Here is a 10,320-nt window from a genome sequence, read left to right on the forward strand (position 1 = left end):
TATGTTTAACTCCTCTGTGTTTATATCAGCACTCTCCGAAGTGCTGATGCAAACGTATTATGTCACCAGAAGGTCTTAATGTGCAGATTTTTCACATTCTGGCAAAACCCAAAACTACTTCAGCTCTCAGTTCCTTATTTTTATAATGCTCAACAGATTATGCTCCAAAACTTTTAAGTGAGAGGAATCATGCGCTCATGGGTCCGTGCTGGGGAGAAGAAACCGTCGTGCGCTCCGTTCATCAGCGCTGCCGCGGTTCTTTTCTTCTCTCTGCCACAAAATAATAGTAATCGAGTCTCACTCTGGGAAATGCGCTCAGGAGCGACCAGCGGTGTGGGAACGGGACGTGATTCCGGTACCGAAGTGTCAAAGGTCTGATTTTACCTGCAGCGACTCCTCCGGTTTCACTGCAGGACCAGAGCGCAGGACGCCACACTGCGCCAGCAACAGCCGCCTTGCAGCCCCGCGCTGGAAGGAGAAGAATTGCGTTCTCAGTGTAAGACTTGAAAGAAGACACTGTTTTATTTTTCTATTTTCTTGGATTCTGTGGAAATATTTCTGTTCCCGTGCAAGGTAACGCACCACCTGTATTCTGTTGCCTTCCATGAGCCTGGAGGTGGCTCCTGCATTAAGTTAAGACTCGGAAAAAGTTGCCTGTCTGGCTGCAGTTTCGGGAGGGGTTTGATGATTATTTGGCGCTGTTTGGTGTCTTCATTGGTTGTGAGTTTGCTATATTTGCTCCCTTACTTGAAATTAAACGGACAAGTTTGGTATCTTCCAGATTTTAAGATGAGGGCAGTTAAGCTATTCTTTAGAATCACTTGATTTTATGCTCTTCTTATTTGGACTGGGGTGAAACCTTCACAGTTTTCTGTGGCTGGGTACTGCGTACTTCCGCGCCAATCAAAAAAAATAAATAAATGAAAAGCTTTTTGATAAGAGAGGCTTTGGATTTGTTCCAGAAATACACTGTAATTGAGCCAGACAGATTTATGGCTTCACAAAAGCTTATTAAATATGTTTATGAGGAAGCATGTGGTTGTTTGTGTGCATACATAAGCTGTGACAAATTATTTCATTGCAAATGTTATGCAATAGTAACGCAGGGAAAGCGTATGTGAACATCACAACAGGGCCGTTTCTACACCTGCGAGGTGAAACTCCCATGTGGCACGTAGCTGTAATGTCCAGTGTGGACACTGCAACCTTCTCAAAACCCCCACTACGCTTCCTCTTGCAGAGACAGAGTTGTATTTTTAGCTCATGTCTTCATAGCAGATGGGCAAGATCCTGTGATGCTGTGGATGCTCCTACCCAGCCGTTTCCATTAATCCATGCTGCCAAAATCAGAGGTCCAGGACTATGCATACAGCCTGGCTCCATGCAGGCAAAGCGGCGTCAAAAACCCGGAGGCTGGTGTTCCTGTTAGAGGCTGCCAACAATGCACCTGCAGATCTTATGTAACAGCTGGACTTACACAGTGGAGGCCAAGCAGTAGGATCAGTGCAACTTCCAACATGGGTTGGGACCTCAGGGGGCATTTTTAAACATTTTTAAATTTTATTTTCACAATTTTAGTTCATATTTAAATTTAAAAATACAAAGTTGTAGTTTCTGTTCTGCATTCTTCCCTAACCTTCTTACTTGTGACCTGACATATCTGGTGTAAATACATATGTGTGTTTTTTCATATGCACAAAATGGAAATTTTATGGAGAGATCTGTTGGCTTCTTCTCCAGGAGTGTGTTTGTGTGTCTTGTATCAGATGTTCTTGGATGCAGAAGGTGTCGGTTTTGAGTTACTTTCACCAAGTAAGACCATGTGACTGCCTGGCCGGGGCTCTGTATTTTCCACAGTATTCAAAAGGTGAAATAAGGTTAAAGATAAGTAAAGATTTTTTCTAAAAAACATGATCTAATTTATTCAGCTACCTGATGCAGTGTATTTGTCTTTAAAATATTGCTTGTCTTTGAAATATTATTTAGTGAGATGGTTCAAACATTGGCAGCCCCTCATATAGATGTCTGTTTTTTAAGGTCTCTGTTGGTGTTATGGTTATGATAATAGCTCCCCCTGGTCCCACACAAGCTGGATGGAATATTCTCCATATCACTTCCACATGTAATCTACTCAGATTTCCGCTCACTGAGTGCAAAGGCCAAATGGGTCAGTTTGAGACCACAGAAATCTGTTTAGAAAGTTGTATCAGACCAGAGGACAATTTTACAGGAAGAGAGCTTTCATACCACCACCAATGCTGAGAATTCCCTCTTCACAATGCATGAATTGCGCCTCTATCTCTGGATTTTTTTGTGATATTTCCTTTGTGGCGTCAAAATGATGTCTCACAGTTTTTCTTATTTCATTTTCATGTGTTGCTGTAAGGTGAGGTGATATGAAATGTCTAAATTTGCCTTATCACCTTATGATAAAAAAAAAAATCCATCAGAAAGTTTCTATATCCACAATCAGATAGAATCATGCAGTGCCATCAATAAGATTTTGAGTAATCCTGCGTGACAAAAATAAATAAATTAATACATACAAAAATAAAATACACAAACGAATCATCCGTAATGATGGAAATAACTGTAACTCTTTTTAAAACAAGCTTGCTTCAGTGGTGATCTCCTGCTGTCACAGCTGCGATGGCAGGCTGTGTGGAGTGTGGAAATTAGGACCCAAGATGCAGGCACAGCCTCTGATGTGAGTGAGCATTATTTTGACAGTGACGGTACAAATAGCAGTGATGATGGCAAGTGCAGAACCTAAACTGGAAAAAACTAACAAAAGCAAACTTGAACCCTTTAAATGGCAACACATGGAGACAGGGCAAAACACAAACAAACCATCAAAAAGCAGGTAAAAACACAGGGCTTATATACACACAGAAACAATCAGGGAATGAGAAAAAGGAGGGAGAAACAGCTGGGGTAATTAGACAAGAGCACAGAGAACACTAGACACTGGGAATAATCACAAACAACCCAAAATAAACAAAACCACAGAATATTAATCAACTTAAAACATAAACACGGAATCCACAGACTCCAGACCGTGACATCTGCGTTAGCTCTAAGGCTGACTTTCCCCACTTGAAATCTCATATTCTATTAGTATCATGATGTTTTGAAGTCGTCACCCTCCAGGAGCTCAAACATTTATGTAAGCAGTCGCTGTAGTCAGCCAGAAGCACATTATTAGGCAGTTTTCTTTAATGAAAGTCTGGATTAAAAATCTATAGCTATTCAAGATCTCTGTCTAAATAAATAAATGAATCTGGGTAAATTCCCAGATGATTAAATATGCAACTATTTTGCTGGTAATAACTGAAATGAGTAAAGAAAATGAACAGCCTATTTATGCAAAATAATTCATAACTTTATTGGGGGGTTATATTGGTTGGGTCTGATTATTTTTTTTTTTTTGGGGGGGGGGGGGGTCCATAACCCCCCTACACCCCCTGGAAATTACGCCCCTGCTATGATTTGTCTGTTGGTATCCATGCACTTTGGTTTGGTTTGAGCATTGCGAGAGCCACTTTAGATGTGGTATTTGGGCCAATTTGCACTTGTTTCTGCCTTTTCTACATCAACTTGTATTGGAAATAACTTCTTGTAAAGGAAAAGTAAAAATCTTGGTACCGGTTGATGATTACAAATATAAACTTATTTAATGCTACAGTCACACAAGGGAAAATAGACTGTAGACCTTAGCATGGCTAAAAGTACTGTGACCATGTGCATTGAACTTGTGATCTAATTTCATCTGAAAGAGTTACTTTGTAGACAGGGACCAGATTTGATACCACTCTCGTCTATGTAGCCAGTGCATTAACCAGGTGGCAATCAGTTAAGTCTACCATTGCAAAGAGATGCAGTGCAGACAAGTTGTGCTCATTGGCACAGACTGACTAAGATTCATTGAGCTATATGTTGGCAAGCTGTCTTTACAAATTAGATGGCAGTTATTTACCAATCTGCCCAGAGTGATTGCATTTAGTCCAAGTCGGGTTGTGATTGTTTGGAAACAGGCTGGCTTCCAGTAAGCAACCTGTGATTGAAAGAAGTCACCTAGAGGTTGAGGGTGTAGCATGCTTAGACCCATTACTGAAGAATAAAGACTGAACAATATAGGAGGCATTTATCTCTGAGTAATGCTGTTGCACTTTTTCCCCTTTGTAGTACTTCTTAAACATTTCTATACCTTGCATCCCCCCTGAAATCTATGCCTATGGTAGTAGCATACAGTAACACCACAGGGAGAAGCAACAGGTGCAGTTTCTGTTAGTGTGGCTTCCTGTGAGAGTATGGAATATATGGGTAATTGGTGGATGACAATGTGAGAGCAAACTACAGTGTTGTAAGTTGACCCCGTGAGAAAAAAGGGAACAGGAGGATGGCAAATGCCAAAGGATGTGTGAATAAAGGTCCTTGTTTGCTCTGTGGTGCTGTCATTTATAATTACACAGCACTCAATTATGTGCATTGAAGGGACTGAGATGTCTGCTGTGTGACCACAAGATTTGTCTTTGAACTCCAAGCTGCTGTCATGCTTGTTTGATGTGACATTTTTTTCCCCTCAAGATCTCATTGCTCTTCTGATTATGTTAGCAACTTGAGGATTTGGTGTTTGATTAACCCTCTCAAGGCAGGCATTGCCGATTTGGAAGTTAAAAACTAACAACCTGATTACCCCACATACATATTTTATGAGTTTTTTTTACTCAGAAGTACCACTGCAGGACTTGGTTGTGCATTAGCAACAAAAGGTTTAATTTGAGCCTGAGAGGGTTAATGGTGGTTAAATGAAATGTATTTACTGTCTCTGAGTATACAGCACACTCTGTATCACCATCTGAACTCAACCTGCCCTTGTGATAAAAGCCAAAAGCCAGCTGAGTTGGTTTCCAGAGGCGAATATTGGCAATTGCATTCCCCAGCCATATAATGTAACGAAGAGGTATCTACATTACCCCGTCTATATCCTCAGCTGGAATGTCTCAGGTCACACGGTGTCCACTGACATGCAAGGTGATATATATATTACTGTCGGGGAAGGCTTCTGAAATCTGACATTCCCTCCTCTGTTTCCAACTGTGTCTGACAGCATGGAGGCATGGCCGTGATGATGTGTCTTAAGTTTTACTCTCAAGATAAAACCAGTGGAGGAAAGGACCTTTCAAGAACTATACTTAATGAAATAATAAAGAACTTATAAAGTATGATAAATATTAATGCAACTATATTTTAAAGGCGAGATTGTACTTTATATTCTATTGGATTAATTTTATTTCTTTCTTCTTCTTCTTCCTTTTTTTTTATTTTTATTTTTTACAAATACCATACTAGGTTTTTACTCTGGTCAATTTTAATAGCTAATACTTTCAAGAATGCATTTCAATAAATCCCCTTTTACTCTCCACTCTTTTTTTTTTTTTTTTTTTTTTGCCTGTCCCGTTTGGCTCTTTTGCCATCAGAATTGTTGTCTAAAGGCAAAGAAAGATGCCCAACGGATTTACTTTACCAAATTGACCATCCCAGCCTTGCCGTAATGGTCCATTTGATTCACCTTTTATTGTTTATTTTATTTTCACTTACTGAATACGGGACAGACTTGACTGGGGGAAAGAAGGGGAGAAAGAAAGAGGGGAAGAGAAACAGCTGAGAAGAGGGACGGGGGAGAAGGGCAAAAAACAAAAACCAACAGAATGAGCAGGAAAAAAAAAAGAAATAAAAAATGCATATATCAATCACCTGGATCACCTGCTGAGAAAGAAAAAAGAAAACAAGCAGAAGAGAACAAGAGTAATAGAATAAACAACATCACAATGATATATGGGAATATGACAGTATTCTCCAGGGCATGAAGCAGGTATGGAGGAGATCAAAACTCCAGACATCCAGAGGCCCCCAGAACACAAGAGACCAAGGAAGACCAACAGAGGGGCAGCCGCGCCACTGTCCCAGAAAGAGCTGAGGAGAGTCCCAGATGAGGGCTCACTCAGCAGCCGCGGAGCAGAAGCCAGGGGGAGTTGCAGTGACGCGCCCGTGAGCTCCGCCGGCAGCCAGCCGTGCCTGAGTGACCGAGCCCCAGGCCGAGAGGCCGGGGGCACCCCACCTCCGAAGTGGCCCGAGCGAGCCCCAGGCTCCAGGCCCCGATAAGCGGCCGTCAAGGAGTGAGCCGGTGTGTACCTGGACGCCCATCCCCAGACACAAAGAACCACCAACGCACCGATGTCTGAGGGAGTCCGCCAGTGGTGGTAGGGGGAGATAGGCCTCCAAACCTTGGAGGGCCTGAGATGTCCCCAGAGAGGTGGCGCCTGACACCCAACCTGACATATAGACACAGAAATACAGGCACACACATATACAAACATCCATTCCCACCCTCATGCTCTCATATGCACTTACTCCACACTCAACCAACGTGGAGACAGACATAAAGAGACGCTGTACACATGATCACACTCCCCAAGCGTACTCTACAAACCGGGTCTAGGTACCCTTGCCCCTGGAGGGGGAACTGCACCCAGACCCAGGTGGTATTACCCTTTTCCCTGCGGTGGGGGGAGGCAGACCGCCCCGACTCCGCAGCAGCAGGGAGGCCCCACACTCCAGACCGCAGTCGGACGGCCAACTCCTCCTCCTAGCCCCCCCGCTCCAGCAGGTCGCAGAGAACGGGGGTGAGAGAAGACTCCAAACCTCCCTCCACCCGCTCATTGTAGTGTTGATGCATGTGTGTTCTAAGGTGCATTTAAAACCCAGGAGGGCATGGAGCTACCTGCCAGAGAGCAGCAGGTAAGCGCATGGTCCCTCCTGCTAGCCCTCAATGTCTACGTGTATTTAAAATTGAGAGGTGGGCAACGACGCCAGGGGTGGGGTGTACACCCTGATGGTACTTTGGATTCCGTGTATCGTGCCCACCCCCAAGATCCTATATGTATGTGTAATGAGAGTGAGAGTAATGTGAATGTCTAAGTTGTGGGATAAAATTGAGGCAGAGGCAGCCAGAAGGGGACGGGGGGGGGGGGGGGGGGTAGCCTCCTCTGCACCCTGGTGACATACCCCTACTCCAAGGTCCTGCATGTGTGGGTGGTTGTGGTGGAGCGGGAAGAGGGAGGCAGCTGGAGATGGGGAGGGAAGGAAGGGAGGGGTCACCTCCCCCGCTGACCCCAGTAGGCACCCCCATACTCCGCGACCCGCCAGGGAAAGGGGGCCCAGGCCCATCCAGACCGGGGCCCAGTGCAGCAGCGCCTCCCGGCCCCACAGAGCCCGGGACAGTCCACCCAACCCCACCACAGAAAAAACTGCACCCACCCCACCATCCACTCATCTTCCAGACTACATAAGACAATAAACACCCAGGCTGAGATCTTCCTCCACCTCTCCTGTATCTCCCCCTCCTGCAGAGAGAGCTCCCGAGGAGAGGAAAGCTCCTGCAAGATGTGACAATCTCCCCCACCAGTTGAAGAGCCCCCCAGGTGGCTCGATGCACCGGCGGCACCCTGCTCCAGGGGTGGGCCCCCATGCACCCACCCGCCCACAGCCCCGGCAACACACCAACCAGGACCCAAGCCCCCGAGGCCCGGCCCGGGCCCCAGCCCAGAGACGGAGCGCCCCCAGAACCTCACGCCCATCCCGAACCCACCCAGGGGCAGCCAGGCTACCAGGTCAGTAACCCACGTCCGTCAGCACAGACCCTCCCCTAGCCCCGCTGCACGCAGCCGCGAGGAAACAGTCACCTGAGAGCCAACAGAGCCCCTAACCGGACATGACCGCTACCCCGGGTCTTTTTTTTTTTTTTTTCAATTAAACCAAAACCTCACAAAACATGTCAATAGTCCAACAACACCAGTTCCCAAAATGTAAGATAAGATAACCTTTATTAGTCCCACACGTGGGAAATTTGTTGTGTCACAGCAGGAAGTGGACAGTGCAAAAGTTATGTAGCAAAAATTAGAATATAATAAGAATAAATACAGTACACAACTGTACAGAATAGAATAAAATAAAATACTATATACAGTAGAATAAAATAGAATAAAATACACAATAGGATAAAAATAGAATACAAATTCTATATACAACTGAGTAAAAATACAACCATGTTAGAAAAAAGTATTGCACTTAGTGTTATTGCATCTGTGTGGATGTGTGTGTTTGGAGTCTTTGTTGTACAGTCTGACAGCAGTGGGGAGGAAAGACCTGCGAAATCTCTCCGTCCCACACCATGGGTGCTGCAGCCACTGAAGGAGCTGCTCAGTGCTGTCAGAGTTTCCTGCATGGGGTGGGAGATGTTGTCCAACAGGGATGACAGCTTAGCCACCATTCTCCTGTCACTCACCACCTCCACTGGGTCCAGAGGGCATCCTAGAACAGAGCTGGCCCTTCTGATCAGCCTGTTCAGTCTCTTCCTGTCCCCAGCAGAGATGCTGCCACCCCAGCAGACCAAACCGTAAAAGATAGCTGAGGCCACCACAGAGTCATAGAAGGTCTTCAGGAGTGGGCCCTCCACTCCAAACGACCTGAGTCTCCACAGCAGGTACAGCCTGCTCTGCCCTTTTCTGTAGAGGGCTTCTGAATTATGAGTCCATGTGAGGAGCCTTTGTAAAATGTAATGATTTGCAAATCTCAGGAACCAATATTCACAATAGAACATAGGATAAATGTCTCAAATGTTTATATTGAGACATTTTTCTGTTTCATGAAAACAAATTTAATGACAGCAACACATCTCAAAAAAGTTGCAATGGGGGCAACAAAAGACAGGAAAAATAAGTGGTGGTAAAAAGAAGCTGCTGGAGGAACATTTGGCAACTAATTAGGTTAACTGGCAATGGGTCAGTAACACGACTGAGTATAAAATATAGAGAGACTGTTTTTCAGAAGTGAAAATAGACGATGGTCAAGGGTTTTGACAAATCAAAACTTGAAATTCTTTTTGGAAAACATGGATACCATGTCCTCTGGACTAAAGAGCAGAGGAAACATTCGGCTTCTTATCAGCTCTGTATCCTAAAGCCTGCATCTCTGACAGTATGGGGGTGTTTGTGGAACTGGCAGCTTGCACATCTGGAAAGGCACCATCAATTCTGAAAGATATTTTAGAGCAACATACGCAGTCTTCTTCAGGGAAGGCCTTGCATATTTCAGCAAAATAATGTTAAACTCTGTACTGTACCTATTCAAACAGAACAGCTTCCTTGTAGAAAAGTCCAACTACATGTGTATTTTTTAAAGATGTCGTGTTTTCAATTTGCTACACTGAATAAAATGTGAAAAAAATTACATTTTACACACTGTCCCAACCATTTCAATATTTGTTTGACTCAAAATGTCTCCAGTATTTTTCAAAACAAAAAAGAAAAAAAGTGTTTCAAATGTCTGTATGGCTTCTGTCTCTAATTAATCATCTCAAGACCTCTTTTACTTATCAGGTTGCCCTCAGAAGGTAACCAAACCTTCTATTAGTAACCACCAATTAAAACATTTGGACAGTTATCAAGACGGCTCCTCGTTCTGGGGCTTATTTTACTGCAGCAACTTTGATGTTAAAGACCTACTGAAAACTAAGTGATTTTAGATTATTACTTTTACTTAAGTACAGGACCTGATTATTTAAAACAGTGAACCAAATGCTTTCTTGGTGCTTATACTCAAAATTAGACAGGATTTTATTTACGGTTTGTAAATGGTTTATTGAGGAGTAAGATATCAAGAATCTCCTTTGGCTGACACAGAATATCGCAGGCTCTTTCAGTGCTGGCTCTTTCCTGTGGGGAAACACACACTGATATTTGCAGTTTAAAAAAATGGTGACGAAACGTATTACTTACCTAACTTATGAGGGAACAACCAACTCATGAAGACTTTTTTTTTGATACTGAAGGACCTAGCTCTTTTTTTTTTTCTTTAAAGGACATTTGCTGGCTTCAGCAGTTATGGAGTGATGTAACGCCATCAGGAAATTTCCCCCATAAGCCACGTAGAAACACATCCAATCTCACGATGTGTATTTTAGGGTCGCGAGCAGCGAGGCCCTCGGGGTCCAAAATGGGGGTTTTGAAACGGGATGATGAGAGAGGAAACTGGCGCTAAGAAGGGGGTGTGAAGGGATTACTGGGTAGGTGCAGATCTGCCCAACTGAAATAGCCTGGTTTTATAGGTGAATGGTCATAAATAAAGGACATGCAGACCAATTTATTGGTATTATTTCAGGGGACCACAGAGTTAGTCTGGTTTGTGTTTTGTTGTGATTAGGAGAAAAGATGGTGATAGGGTAATGAGTTTGATGAGTGATAGGGTAAAGATGGTAAT

The sequence above is a fragment of the Rhamphochromis sp. 'chilingali' genome, assembly GCF_963969265.1.
Source record: "Rhamphochromis sp. 'chilingali' genome assembly, chromosome: 22".
NCBI classification, from domain to species: domain Eukaryota; kingdom Metazoa; phylum Chordata; class Actinopteri; order Cichliformes; family Cichlidae; genus Rhamphochromis; species Rhamphochromis sp. 'chilingali'.